Raw genomic sequence first — 14,210 nt, forward strand, 5'->3', positions numbered from 1 at the left:
TCAAGCATAAATTTGCATGTGCATATCACCCGCAGGCCAACGGTGTATGCGAACGCCTGAATGGCCTACTGAAGGAGGCAATTGCAAAGATACAACAAACAACAAAGAAGAGTTGGTTGTATTGCCTTCCGCTAGCTCTATTTGAGCTGAGGAATAGACCAGGCTCCGACCACCACCTCTCTCCTCATGAGGTGGTGACCGGACGTCAAATGCGCCTTCCTCTAACGCCAACATCAAGGGCATTCACAGACTATGAAAACACTGCAACTGTTCTTGGTGATGAAATGTACCAATATGTGTCTTCTTTGATTACTAGTGTAGTGTTTGTGTCTCAACAGCTCGAGCGCACGCGGGGCGGGTCTAAGAGTTACCAACAAGAAGACGAGGACCAAGGATCGGAAAAGGAAAAGCTGTGCAAACTTGCTAAAGGTGACCACGTGCTACTCCGCAATTTCAATAGAAAGTGGAACAGCCCACGCTTCACTGGTCCTCACCTTGTAGAGGAGGTATCTACGAGAGCAGTAAAGTTGCAGGATAAGCGTGTTTGGAACCACCTACACGACGTAAAGATCTGCAAACTCCAGACCCGCCCTAGCGTAACCGACAGGGCCATTGGAAGAACAACGACAGCGTCACGCAGGGAGGAAGAGACTTCTTCCACAGCTGGCGACATAAGTGTCTCCATACCCTGCCACCCCCCAGACTCCCCAGAGACAACTACTGAAATAGAAACTGGCAATTCCCATACCGCCCACCCCATGGTCACACGATCAAAGAGTAAAGAGACTTCCGTCAGTTGAACCCCAAACTCCCTGCCCATCGACCCCCTACCCACTACAGTAACCACCCAATTGAAAGACATTGTCTTGCACATATACACATGTAAACACTTGAATGTTCTCTTCTTTCTTTCTCGCACATGCAGGTACCGCGTATTATTGTATTGCTAAGACAACAGATAACTAACAAAGTTCATTGCCCAGGAGTAGATGCTACCCTCAGACGATAACTACCCTGAAGCCCTATCACACCATTTTGTCTATCACATAAAAAGGCCAAAGTACCTAAAAAGAAGGAGGGTACGTGTCTACTACACAGCATTTATCTTGGCCATAGAACAATCAATGCCCCATCTTCACCAACACTTGCCTGCCCTAAGAGACAGATTGCTTAGATTGGCGTGGGAACAGCTCTTCGCCTGGGCACTGAACGACTACTTGATAGGGAGAGCTTGAAAACAACAACTAACACTAATAACAAGCCTATTGAGAATTTTCAGGCGGGCAACTTTAACGTTGCAAGAATAAGCTGCCGGACTGCAGCAAGGTAAGAGCAAAATGCCGGTGAGACTAGCCTCTGTAATAAAGATGATAGGGATTTTGATGATCACCGGGTTTTTGGCTGCCTCTGTATGGCAGAAAAGTTATGCTATCAATATTTTGGCTGTACCCAAACCTAATATAGCCCCACCCATGGCTGCAACAGGTGTTACGTCAGGTGGTACTAGCAAGATTCCACATAAGGGAAATAGAGTTAAACGCAGCACATACTCAGATAATAAAGGTATTGATAACTACATAACAGATTCAGCACACGTCTCGAACAACATGTGGTACCAGCACATGACCCAAATAGGTAAGCAGACAACAGAAGACAGCTGCTATGTCTGCTCATTGATCCCATACGCCATGAGCGCTTCTCGAACATTTGTTGCCACGGAAATAGACGAAAAGACAGCACGATGTATAATATACCTGGCACTGTTCCAAACGAAAGGGAGATTTCAAGGGACGGTGGTGAAACTGGTGTGGAAAACGCGAGACACATATCCATACGAAAACAACTTCCTCAAGACTTATTTGAGTTACCACAAGAGCAGTTTGCATGCTGAAGCATTCAGATACATGACAAGTGGTCCTGAGAAGGGAGAAACAAAGAAAGTAACACTACAATACCTACCATGTGACTGGTACGCCACTGAAGTTCCTGGTAAACAAGGATGTTGGGAAAGACCACTGGTAACAATAACAGGGAAGGTGTACATGGACAACAAATGGGACATAGGAGTGATTGGCAGCAACATGGTAACAAGAGAAAATATTACAACTATTGATGAACACAATAACAGATGTTGGACGATTTGGGGCAAGTACGTACCCATGCTGACGTGGATAGAGAAGGATGAAGACCCAATAAGCATACTGCCGCTGTCTGCACCTAAGATATGCTACCAACATAGAGGAGAAGTGGACGTGGGATACAACACCAACTGTGCAAGCGTGATGGAGTTACCTGAGGGGGGAGCAGGAACAGCAGTATTAATGGACCATTACTGGGCCTGCGGAAACAAGGCATACCACACACTGCCCCCTCTGTGGAACGGTATATGCACAATGGTACACGTTAATGTACCATCACTAGTGGTGCCCCAGAAACATGTGAACATGGCGAACTTCCCTAAAATGGATGAAGGAAACAAGAGGAAGAAGAGATCTGTAAAACCTCAGAAGGGGTCAGAGAACGAAAACAACAACAACAACAACAATGTCCTGAATAGAAAGAAGAGACAAGGAGAACCTCTGACAGGAAATTACCTATGGGGAAGGTCGGAAACAGCACTCACTTCAATCCCACCAGAACACAGACTATTCAGCAGAGCAGCAATGTTCTTCTCATCAATAATACATCCGGGACTACAAGCTTACGCAAACGCAAAATGGCTCCAGATAACTCGATGGGAGCTGATGATGACAATTAATTCTACAGTAAATGGATTCAACGCTTTAAAAGAAGAACTGCGAGCAGTGAGAATGGTAGCACAGCAGAACAGATATGTATTAGATCTCCTTACAGCAATGGAAGGAGGAGTTTGCGCAAAGATAGGACAATCATGCTGCACATTCATTCCTGCTAACGATGCTGACAATGGTACACTGACAGAAGCAGTTTCACACCTGGCCCAGATGCACTCCAAAATGATGGATGAAAGTAAAGGAGTGAAGAAGGATGACAGCTGGTTTTCAATGTTATGGTCATGGATGCCATCTTGGCTGTCGGACGGACTGAAGATTATAGTTGGATGCATAATACTGGCTGGAGCTGCACTGATCATAATAAGATTTTGGAAGGCCCGGAAGGCACGCACTGCAGACGAAATGATCAAAATGGTTGGTATGCACCCCTTGATGCCGGCAGATGATGGCCAGCACACAGACACAATAATAAAAGAAAGAGAAAAACTGCGCAAACAGATCATCAGCAACCACCTGGACCCACCATCTGTGAAGCTCGAAAACCCAAGAAACCCAAGGAGCTACATAGGGAAATGGGTATACTGCATACCTGGAGGAACCTGTGTATATATGTATTGGTCATTTGAAGACCATGTCAACTACTATGGACACTTGGGAGGAGTAACGAAAATATGGAGAGTAAGAGGAGATAAAGAAAAAGATATGTTTGTGGTCGACAAGTCGACCAGAGGGGGGACTAAAGTGGGAGAATGGAACAAAAGATTCCCACCAATCCCCTCACGCCCCTGGCCTAGAGGATCGCGGCCCAGACACCCGCCACGAGAGGAGTTTGCCTATCTACCAGACGACCAAATACCCTGGTACAGGAACATACGGATGTGCCCACCAGCCTGCCCAACGGCCTGCCCTGCCCATGCCGACACCTGCGGCATGGATGAACTCGACTGAACCATTCAACAGTAAATAAACACATCGTTAGAGATGCCATGACGACCTAGCCAACGGTCAGCACACCCGTGCAAACATGCACACTGGACACTCCCACACCAATCCACACGAAGAACATGTTCAGTGCTCTGACGTAGGTGACGGACACACCCATTGACGCGCATCTTTATTATTTTTCACATAGGTTTTTCAAAATGCAGAAACGCAAGACGCACAACGAACTCATCTAAAATGCTTGCCGACGCTTCTCCTAACCCATGCATTGCAATGAGAAATATAAACGAAGACATGATACTGGGGATAAAGCAATATGATACCATAACCTAAAGCGCCGTGCATCAAACATCCCCACCTATGCACCAGGCCCAAGTAGGCCGCAAGCAAGAGCCTCCATGAACATTGAACGAGCAAGCGTACAATTGAAGACCCTGCAGAATGAGCCCGGCGAGAACAGACAGTCAAGGGCACAATGTTGCAAACTCGCATGCCACAAGCCGAAGCCAAGGTCACACCTGCAAACTAAGCCAGACGCACAGTGGAAAATGCAATATTAAATGTGCAGAATTCTGCCTCAACCACGGTCTCTCCTCACGTGACCAAGCCGAACCTGAAAGGGGGCCAGACCCAGGAGGGAGGAGACGCCTGGGTCCCACGTTTTGAGACACAGGCAGCAACAATGAAGCGGCTCAATGGACATCTGCGGCGGTGGGAGTAGTCTGCCCTCCAGCATATGAACAAATCCTCGCATTGTCTGCACATACCCATAGTTATACATTGTTGCAACTAGCAGGTGCACCGTGAGCTGGGAACAACGATGGTCCCAAGCTGGGGGGCTCGCGAGTGGACCAATCAGAACATGGGGCACTTATCACTGACGCCATTAACATTAGCCAATCTTCAGGGGTCTTCATGTAACAATTTTCATGTATCTAATTGAAGGGACAACCCAAGTATACCACCTGACTGACCCTCAACCACTAACAGCGCTCTCTATACGTATGCTATACTAACCCTACCACTCGAGGAACCAATCCAGAGTGGCGATAGGTTTTTTGCTAACTTTCCCAGGTGACGCAAGTAGCGCGTCATACTAAGGTAAAAAGGGCCTGCGAGCCGCACAAATCTAGAGAGAGAGTCAGGACGGACGCGTACGATCCTTGACCCATTCCTGCCGTTTTTTAATAAACAGCAGAACCATCTTGCTTCTTGCGTGTGCCTCATACTCATTTTTTGGGATACGCGGGAGGAGTTGGGGGCTCCCTGCCCGGGGGTCCACGGACGGCCAGCAGACCCTGGCAGAATTTCCCCCCCGACAGTAGGCTTGTGTTTGCATGCTGCCCAGGCCTATTCTCCCCAAGCTGCTGTACCATTTATTTTCTCTACCCTGGTGTCTTCACCCTGCAGTGGTCCAGAATGGAGTATACATATAGTGGTGGCCCTGTCCTAGCCCCGCTGCCATTGGCATCACACATGGACTTGTAACTGCTGTTTCCAAAAAGTCCAGCAGCAGGAATTTGGAACCTAGTCACGGCTCATATTGGCCCCTCTAGGGAGGATTTCTTTAAGTAGTATATTGTAGGAGTTGGGAGGGGGTCATATACCTCTGTTGGGAGGGGGTCATATACCTCCAGAGGGCAGAGGAACGAGGATTTAAGTATTGGGAAAATTGTTTTCATAGATAAGTACTGGGTCTAGGACGAGGGGCATGGGGGTAATTCTAAACCGCTGTTCTTACCTTCCCGGATGAAAGGGACTGGATATCTTGCCCTTGTAAGTAAAGTGGCGCATTCTCTATGTGGAGGTGCAGGCGTGCTGCCTGAATCTGTGTGTGGAGGTGCAGGCGTGCTGCCTGAATCTGTGTGTGAAGGTGCAGGCGTGCTGCCTGAATCTGTGTGTGGAGGTGCAGGCGTGCTGCCTGAATCTGTGTGTGGAGGTGCAGGCGTGCTGTCTGAATCTGTGTGTGAAGGTGCAGGCATACTGCCTGAATCTGTGTGTGGAGATGCAGGCGTGCTGCCTGAATCTGTGTGTGGAGGTGCAGGCATGCTGCCTGAATCTGTGTGTGTAGGTGCAGGTGTGCTGCCTGAATCTGTGTTGTAGGTGCCGGCTGTGCTGTCTGGATCTGTGTGTGGAGGTGCAGGTGTGCTGCCTGAATCTGAGTGTGGAGGTGCAGGTGTGCTGCCTGAATCTGAGTTTGGAGGTGCAGGTGTGCTGCCTGGATCTGTGTGTGGCAGTGCAGAAGTGCTGCCTGAATCTGAGTGCGGAGGTGCAGGTGTGCTGCCTGGATCTGTGTGTGGAGGTGCAGGTGTGCTGCCTGGATCTGAGTGTGGAGGTGCAGTTGTGCTCCCTGGATCTGTGTGTGGAGGTGCAGGTGTGCTGCCTGGATCTGTGTGTGGCGGTGCAGGTGTGCTGCCTCGATCTGTGTGTGGAGGTGCAGGTGTGCTGCCTGGATCTGTGTGTTGCAGTGCAGGTGTGCTGCCTGGATCTGTGTGTGGAGGTGCAGGTGTGCTGCCTGGATCTGAGTGCGGAGGTGCAGGTGTGCTGCCTGGATCTGTGTGCGGAGGTGCAGGTGTGCTGCCTGGATCTGTGTGCAGAGGTGCAGGTGTGCTGCCTGGATCTGAGTGCGGAGGTGCAGTTGTGCTGCCTGGATCTGTGTGTGGAGGTGCAGGTGTGCTGCCTGGATCTGTGTGTGGCAGTGCAGGTGTGCTGCCTGGATCTGTGTGTGGCAGTGCAGGTGTGCTGCCTGGATCTGTGTGTGGAGGTGCAGGTGTGCTGCCTGGATCTGTGTGTGGAGGTGCAGGTGTGCTGCCTGGATCTGTGTGTGGAGGTGCAGGTGTGCTGCCTGGATCTGAGTGTGGAGGTGCAGGTGTGCTGCCTGGATCTGTGTGTGGCAGTGCAGGTGTGCTGCCTGGATCTGAGTGTGGAGGTGCAGGTGTGCTGCCTGGATCTGTGTGTGGAGGTGCAGGTGTGCTGCCTGGATCTGTGTGTGGCAGTGCAGGTGTGCTGCCTGGATCTGAGTGTGGAGGTGCAGGTGTGCTGCCTGGATCTGTGGGTGGAGGTGCAGGTGGGCTGCCTGGATCTGAGTGTGGAGGTGCAGGTGTGCTGCCTGGATCTGTGTGTGGAGGTGCAGGTGTGCTGCCTTGATCTGTGTGTGGAGGTGCAGGTGTGCTGCCTTGATCTGTGTGTGGAGGTGCAGGTGTGCTGCCTGGATCTGTGTGTGGAGGTGCAGGTGTGCTGCCTGGATCTGAGTGTGGAGGTGCAGGTGTGCTGCCTGGATCTGAGTGTGGAGGTGCAGGTGTGCTGCCTGGATCTGTGTGTGGAGGTGCAGGTGTGCTGCCTGGATCTGAGTGTGGAGGTGCAGGTGTGCTGCCTGGATCTGTGTGTGGCAGTGCAGGTGTGCTGCCTGGATCTGTGTGTGGAGGTGCAGGTGTGCTGCCTGGATCTGTGTGTGGAGGTGCAGGTGTGCTGCCTGGATCTGAGTGTGGAGGTGCGGGTGTGCTGCCTGGATCTGTGTGTGGAGGTGCAGGTGTGCTGCCTGGATCTGTGTGTGGAGGTGCAGGTGTGCTGCCTGGATCTGTGTGTGGCAGTGCAGGTGTGCTGCCTGGATCTGTGTGTGGAGGTGCAGGTGTGCTGCCTGGATCTGTGTGTGGAGGTGCGGGTGTGCTGCCTGGATCTGAGTGTGGAGGTGCAGGTGTGCTGCCTGGATCTGTGTGTGGAGGTGCGGGTGTGCTGCCTGGATCTGTGTGTGGAGGTGCAGGTGTGCTGCCTGGATCTGAGTGTGGAGGTGCAGGTGTGCTGCCTGGATCTGTGTGTGGAGGTGCAGGTGTGCTGCCTGGATCTGTGTGTGGAGGTGCAGGTGTGCTGCCTGGATCTGTGTGTGGAGGTGCAGGTGTGCTGCCTGGATCTGTGTGTGGAGGTGCAGGTGTGCTGCCTGGATCTGTGTGTGGCGGTGCAGGTGTGCTGCCTGGATCTGTGTGTGGAGGTGCAGGTGTGCTGCCTGGATCTGTGTGTGGAGGTGCAGGTGTGCTGCCTGGATCTGTGTGTGGCGGTGCAGGTGTGCTGCCTGGATCTGTGTGTGGAGGTGCAGGTGTGCTTCCTGGATCTGTGTGTGGGGGTGCAGGTGTGCTGCCTGGATCTGTGTGTGGAGGTGCAGGTGTGCTGCCTGGATCTGTGTGTGGAGGTGCAGGTGTGCTGCCTGGATCTGTGTGTGGAGGTGCAGGTGTGCTGCCTGGATCTGTGGGTGGAGGTGCAGGTGTGCTGCCTGGATCTGTGTGTGGCGGTGCAGGTGTGCTGCCTGGATCTGTGTGTGGAGGTGCTGGTGTGCTGCCTGGATCTGTGTGTGGAGGTGCTGGTGTGCTGCCTGGATCTGTGTGTGGCAGTGCAGGTGTGCTGCCTGGATCTGTGTGTGGAGGTGCAGGTGTGCTGCCTGGATCTGTGTGTGGCGGTGCAGGTGTGCTGCCTGGATCTGTGTGTGGCGGTGCAGGTATGCTGCCTGGATCTGTGTGTGAAGTGCAGGTATGCTGCCTGGATCTGTGTGTGAAGTGCAGGTATGCTGCCTGGATCTGAGTGTGGAGGTGCAGGTGTGCTGCCTGGATCTGTGTGTGGAGGTGCAGGTGTGCTGCCTGGATCTGTGTGTGGAGGTGCAGGTGTGCTGCCTGGATCTGAGTGTGGAGGTGCAGGTGTGCTGCCAGGATCTGTGTGTGGCAGTGCAGAAGTGCTGTCTGGATCTGTGTGTGGAGGTGCAGGTGTGCTGCCTGGATCTGAGTGTGGAGGTGCGGGTGTGCTGCCTGGATCTGTGTGTGGAGGTGCAGGTGTGCTGCCTGGATCTGAGTGTGGAGGTGCAGGTGTGCTGCCTGGATCTGAGTGTGGAGGTGCAGGTGTGCTGCCTGGATCTGTGTGTGGCAGTGCAGGTGTGCTGCCTGGATCTGTGTGTGGAGGTGCAGGTGTGCTGCCTGGATCTGTGTCTGGAGGTGCAGGTGTGCTGCCTGGATCTGAGTGTGGAGGTGCAGGTGTACTGCCTGGATCTGTGTGTGGAGGTGCAGGTGTGCTGCCTGGATCTGAGTGTGGAGGTGCAGGTGTGCTGCCTGGATCTGTGTGTGGAGGTGCAGGTGTGCTGCCTGGATCTGTGTGTGGAGGTGCAGGTGTGCTGCCTGGATCTGAGTGTGGAGGTGCGGGTGTGCTGCCTGGATCTGTGTGTGGAGGTGCGGGTGTGCTGCCTGGATCTGAGTGTGGAGGTGCAGGAGTGCTGCCTGGATCTGTGTGTGGAGGTGCGGGTGTGCTGCCTGGATCTGTGTGTGGAGGTGCAGGTGTGCTGCCTGGATCTGAGTGTGGAGGTGCGGGTGTGCTGCCTGAATTTGTGTGTGGCAGTGCAGAAGTGCTGCCTGAATCTGTGTGTGGCAGTGCAGAAGTGCTGCCTGAATCTGAGTGTGTCAGTGCAGGCGTGCTGCCTGAATCTGTGTGTGGAGGTGCAGGCATGCTGCCTGAATCTGTGTGTGTGTGTGTGTGTAGGTGCAGGTGTGCTGCCTGAATCTGTGTTGTAGGTGCAGGCTGTGCTGTCTGAATCTGTGTGTGGAGGTGCAGGTGTGCTTCCTGAATCTGAGTGTGGAGGTGCAGGTGTGCTGCCTGAATCTGAGTGTGGAGGTGCAGGTGTGCTGCCTGAATCTGTGTGTGGCAGTGCAGAAGTGCTGCCTGAATCTGAGTGCGGAGGTGCAGGTGTGCTGCCTGGATCTGTGTGCGGAGGTGCAGGTGTGCTGCCTGGATCTGTGTGCGGAGGTGCAGGTGTGCTGCCTGGATCTGTGTGCGGAGGTGCAGGTGTGCTGCCTGGATCTGTGTGCGGAGGTGCAGGTGTGCTGCCTGGATCTGTGTGCGGAGGTGCAGGTGTGCTGCCTGGATCTGTGTGTGGAGGTGCAGGTGTGCTTCCTGAATCTGAGTGTGGAGGTCCAGGCAGCACACCTGCACCTCCGCACTCAGATCCAGGCAGCACACCTGCACCTCCGCACTCAGATCCAGGCAGCACACCTGCACCTCCGCACTCAGATCCAGGCAGCACACCTGCACCTCCGCACACAGATCCAGGTGCAGGTGTGCTTCCTGGATCTGTGTGTGGAGGTGCAGGTGTGCTGCCTGGATCTGTGTGTGGAGGTGCAGGTGTGTTGCCTGGATCTGTGTGTGGAGGTGCAGGTGTGCTGCCTGGATCTGTGTGTGGAGGTGCAGGTGTGCTGCTTGGATCTGTGTGTGGCAGTGCAGGTGTGCTGCCTGGATCTGTGTGTGGAGGTGCAGGTGTGCTGCCTGGATCTGTGTGTGGCGGTGCAGGTGTGCTGCCTGGATCTGTGTGTGGAGGTGCAGGTGTGCTGCCTGGATCTGTGTGTGGAGGTGCAGGTGTGCTGCCTGGATCTGAGTGTGGCGGTGCAGGTGTGCTGCCTGGATCTGTGTGTGGAGGTGCAGGTGTGCTGCCTGGATGCGTGGAGGTGCAGGTGTGCTGCCTGGATCTGTGCGTGGCGGTGCAGGTGTGCTGCCTGGATCTGTGTGTGGAGGTGCAGGTGTGCTGCCTGGATCTGTGTGTGGAGGTGCAGGTGTGCTGCCTGGATCTGTGCGTGGAGGTGCAGGTGTGCTGCCTGGATCTGTGCGTGGAGGTGCAGGTGTGCTGCCTGGATCTGTGCGTGGAGGTGCAGGTGTGCTGCCTGGATCTGTGCGTGGAGGTGCGGGTGTGCTGCCTGGATCTGTGCGTGGAGGTGCAGGTGTGCTGCCTGGATCTGTGCGTGGAGGTGCGGGTGTGCTGCCTGGATCTGTGCGTGGAGGTGGAGGTGCAGGTGTGCTGCCTGGATCTGTGCGTGGAGGTGCAGGTGTGCTGCCTGGATCTGTGCGTGCAGGTGCAGGTGTGCTGCCTGGATCTGTGCGTGGAGGTGCAGGTGTGCTGCCTGGATCTGTGTGTGGAGGTGCGGGTGTGCTGCCTGGATCTGTGTGTGGCAGTGCAGGTGTGCTGCCTGGATCTGTGTGTGGAGGTGCGGGTGTGCTGCCTGGATCTGTGCGTGGAGGTGCGGGTGTGCTGCCTGGATCTGTGCGTGGAGGTGCGGGTGTGCTGCCTGGATCTGTGCGTGGAGGTGCGGGTGTGCTGCCTGGATCTGTGCGTGGAGGTGCGGGTGTGCTGCCTGGATCAGTGCGTGGAGGTGCGGGTGTGCTGCCTGGATCTGTGCGTGGAGGTGCGGGTGTACTGCCTGGATCTGTGCGTGGAGGTGCGGGTGTGCTGCCTGGATCTGTGCGTGGAGGTGCGGGTGTGCTGCCTGGATCTGTGCGTGGAGGTGCAGGTGTGCTGCCTGGATCTGTGCGTGGAGGTGCAGGTGTGCTGCCTGGATCTGTGCGTGGAGGTGCAGGTGTGCTGCTTGGATCTGGATCTGTGCGTGGAGGTGCAGGTGTGCTGCCTGGATCTGTGTGTGGAGGTGCAGGTGTGCTGCCTGGATCTGTGCGTGGCGGTGCAGGTGTGCTGCCTGGATCTGTGCGTGGAGGTGCAGGTGTGCTGCCTGGATCTGTGCGTGGCGGTGCAGGTGTGCTGCCTGGATCTGTGCGTGGCGGTGCAGGTGTGCTGCCTGGATCTGTGTGTGGCGGTGCAGGTGTGCTGCCTGGATCTGTGTGTGGAGGTGCGGGTGTGCTGCCTGGATCTGTGTGTGGAGGTGCGGGTGTGCTGCCTGGATCTGTGTGTGGAGGTGCGGGTGTGCTGCCTGGATCTGTGTGTGGAGGTGCGGGTGTGCTGCCTGGATCTGTGTGTGGAGGTGCGGGTGTGCTGCCTGGATCTGTGTGTGGAGGTGCGGGTGTGCTGCCTGGATCTGTGTGTGGCGGTGCGGGTGTGCTGCCTGGATCTGTGTGTGGCGGTGCGGGTGTGCTGCCTGGATCTGTGTGTGGCGGTGCGGGTGTGCTGCCTGGATCTGAGTGTGGAGGTGCGGGTGTGCTGCCTGGATCTGTGTGTGGAGGTGCGGGTGTGCTGCCTGGATCTGTGTGTGGAGGTGCGGGTGTGCTGCCTGGATCTGAGTGTGGAGGTGCAGGTGTGCTGCCTGGATCTGTGTGTGGAGGTGCAGGTGTGCTGCCTGGATCTGTGTGTGGAGGTGCAGGTGTGCTGCCTGGATCTGTGTGTGGAGGTGCAGGTGTGCTGCCTGGATCTGTGTGTGGCGGTGCAGGTGTGCTGCCTGGATCTGTGTGTGGAGGTGCAGGTGTGCTGCCTGGATCTGTGTGTGGAGGTGCAGGTGTGCTGCCTGGATCTGTGTTTGGCGGTGCAGGTGTGCTGCCTGGATCTGTGTGTGGAGGTGCAGGTGTGCTTCCTGGATCTGTGTGTGGAGGTGCAGGTGTGCTGCCTGGATCTGTGTGTGGAGGTGCAGGTGTGCTGCCTGGATCTGAGTGTGGAGGTGCAGGTGTGCTGCCTGGATCTGTGTGTGGAGGTGCGGGTGTGCTGCCTGGATCTGTGTGTGGAGGTGCGGGTGTGCTGCCTGGATCTGTGTGTGGAGGTGCGGGTGTGCTGCCTGGATCTGTGTGTGGAGGTGCGGGTGTGCTGCCTGGATCTGTGTGTGGAGGTGCGGGTGTGCTGCCTGGATCTGTGTGTGGAGGTGCGGGTGTGCTGCCTGGATCTGTGTGTGGAGGTGCGGGTGTGCTGCCTGGATCTGTGTGTGGAGGTGCGGGTGTGCTGCCTGGATCTGTGTGTGGAGGTGCGGGTGTGCTGCCTGGATCTGTGTGTGGAGGTGCGGGTGTGCTGCCTGGATCTGTGTGTGGAGGTGCGGGTGTGCTGCCTGGATCTGTGTGTGGAGGTGCGGGTGTGCTGCCTGGATCTGTGTGTGGCGGTGCGGGTGTGCTGCCTGGATCTGTGTGTGGAGGTGCGGGTGTGCTGCCTGGATCTGTGTGTGGAGGTGCGGGTGTGCTGCCTGTGGCGGTGCAGGTGTGCTGCCTGGATCTGTGTGTGGCGGTGCAGGTGTGCTGCCTGGATCTGTGCGTGGAGGTGCAGGTGTGCTGCCTGGATCTGTGCGTGGAGGTGCAGGTGTGCTGCCTGGATCTGTGCGTGGAGGTGCAGGTGTGCTGCCTGGATCTGTGCGTGGAGGTGCAGGTGTGCTGCCTGGATCTGTGTGTGGAGCTGCGGGTGTGCTGCCTGGATCTGTGCGTGGCGGTGCAGGTGTGCTGCCTGGATCTGTGTGTGGAGGTGCGGGTGTGCTGCCTGGATCTGTGTGTGGAGGTGCAGGTGTGCTGCCTGGATCTGTGTGTGGAGGTGCAGGTGTGCTGCCTGGATCTGTGTGTGGAGGTGCAGGTGTGCTGCCTGGATCTGTGTGTGGAGGTGCGGGTGTGCTGCCTGGATCTGTGCGTGGAGGTGCGGGTGTGCTGCCTGGATCTGTGTGTGGCGGTGCGGGTGTGCTGCCTGGATCTGTGTGTGGAGGTGCAGGTGTGCTGCCTGGATCTGTGTGTGGAGGTGCAGGTGTGCTGCCTGGATCTGTGTGTGGCGGTGCGGGTGTGCTGCCTGGATCTGTGTGTGGCGGTGCGGGTGTGCTGCCTGGATCTGTGTGTGGAGGTGCAGGTGTGCTGCCTGGATCTGTGTGTGGGGGTGCAGGTGTGCTGCCTGGATCTGTGTGTGGAGGTGCGGGTGTGCTGCCTGGATCTGTGTGTGGAGGTGCAGGTGTGCTGCCTGGATCTGTGTGTGGAGGTGCGGGTGTGCTGCCTGGATCTGTGTGTGGAGGTGCGGGTGTGCTGCCTGGATCTGTGCGTGGAGGTGCAGGTGTGCTGCCTGGATCTGTGTGTGGCGGTGCGGGTGTGCTGCCTGGATCTGTGTGTGGAGGTGCAGGTGTGCTGCCTGGATCTGTGTGTGGAGGTGCAGGTGTGCTGCCTGGATCTGTGTGTGGCGGTGCAGGTGTGCTGCCTGGATCTGTGTGTGGCGGTGCAGGTGTGCTGCCTGGATCTGTGTGTGGGGGTGCAGGTGTGCTGCCTGGATCTGTGTGTGGAGGTGCAGGTGTGCTGCCTGGATCTGTGGAACATTACACTACCCCACCTTATCATTAACAAGTCAGGTAGAAAGATACCTCATAAAGATGGAACAGAGCACCACCGGTAGCAGACATGTGAAATACCCTAAACAAGGCAGAGGCGCGCGGGTGCTTCTGGTACAGCAGCGCCTGCTTCTTTGTTCTGCCTGCACTTCTCTTGAGGAAGCCCCGGGGCCCGCATCCATCACTGGCATCTCCGGGGGAGGCGGGGCTTCCGGCTCAGCTGACGCTGTGGCGGAAGCAGCGCATGCGTTGTGGGATGCCCGGAAACGAGATCATTCCAGCCGGAAGTGGCATCCCGGGAGAAACCGTCTCCCTAGGGCAGGAAGAAACAGCCTCGGAAAGGTGGCAATCAAGGAAATGGGGGATTACTCCAGCCGGCAGGAAGGGGCGGGCCAAGGGGAACGACCAATCAGAAGCTACGAAGCCCTGGGCTCCAGAGCCGGAGGTGGGGGTGGGATGGGGAATAACACGCAGGCGGAATGCAGCCACCTATACCATAACC

At 56.1% G+C, this 14,210-nt stretch overlaps 1 protein-coding gene across 1 annotated transcript in view; it reads right to left on the reverse strand.

The window, feature by feature from the left end:
• Positions 1-14,003, reverse strand: part of LOC138528727 (zinc finger protein 271-like) — a 93,148-nt gene extending 79,145 nt beyond the window's left edge. The window contains exon 1 of the mRNA XM_069640595.1: positions 13,742-14,003. The gene's annotated coding sequence lies outside the window, so the exon portion shown is untranslated. The remainder of the gene's footprint in view (positions 1-13,741) is intronic.
• Positions 14,004-14,210: the final 207 nt, after the last annotated feature.

The sequence above is a fragment of the Ambystoma mexicanum genome, chromosome 7q (assembly GCF_040938575.1).
Source record: "Ambystoma mexicanum isolate Mex_15411 chromosome 7q, UKY_AmexF1_1, whole genome shotgun sequence".
Lineage (NCBI taxonomy): Eukaryota > Metazoa > Chordata > Amphibia > Caudata > Ambystomatidae > Ambystoma > Ambystoma mexicanum.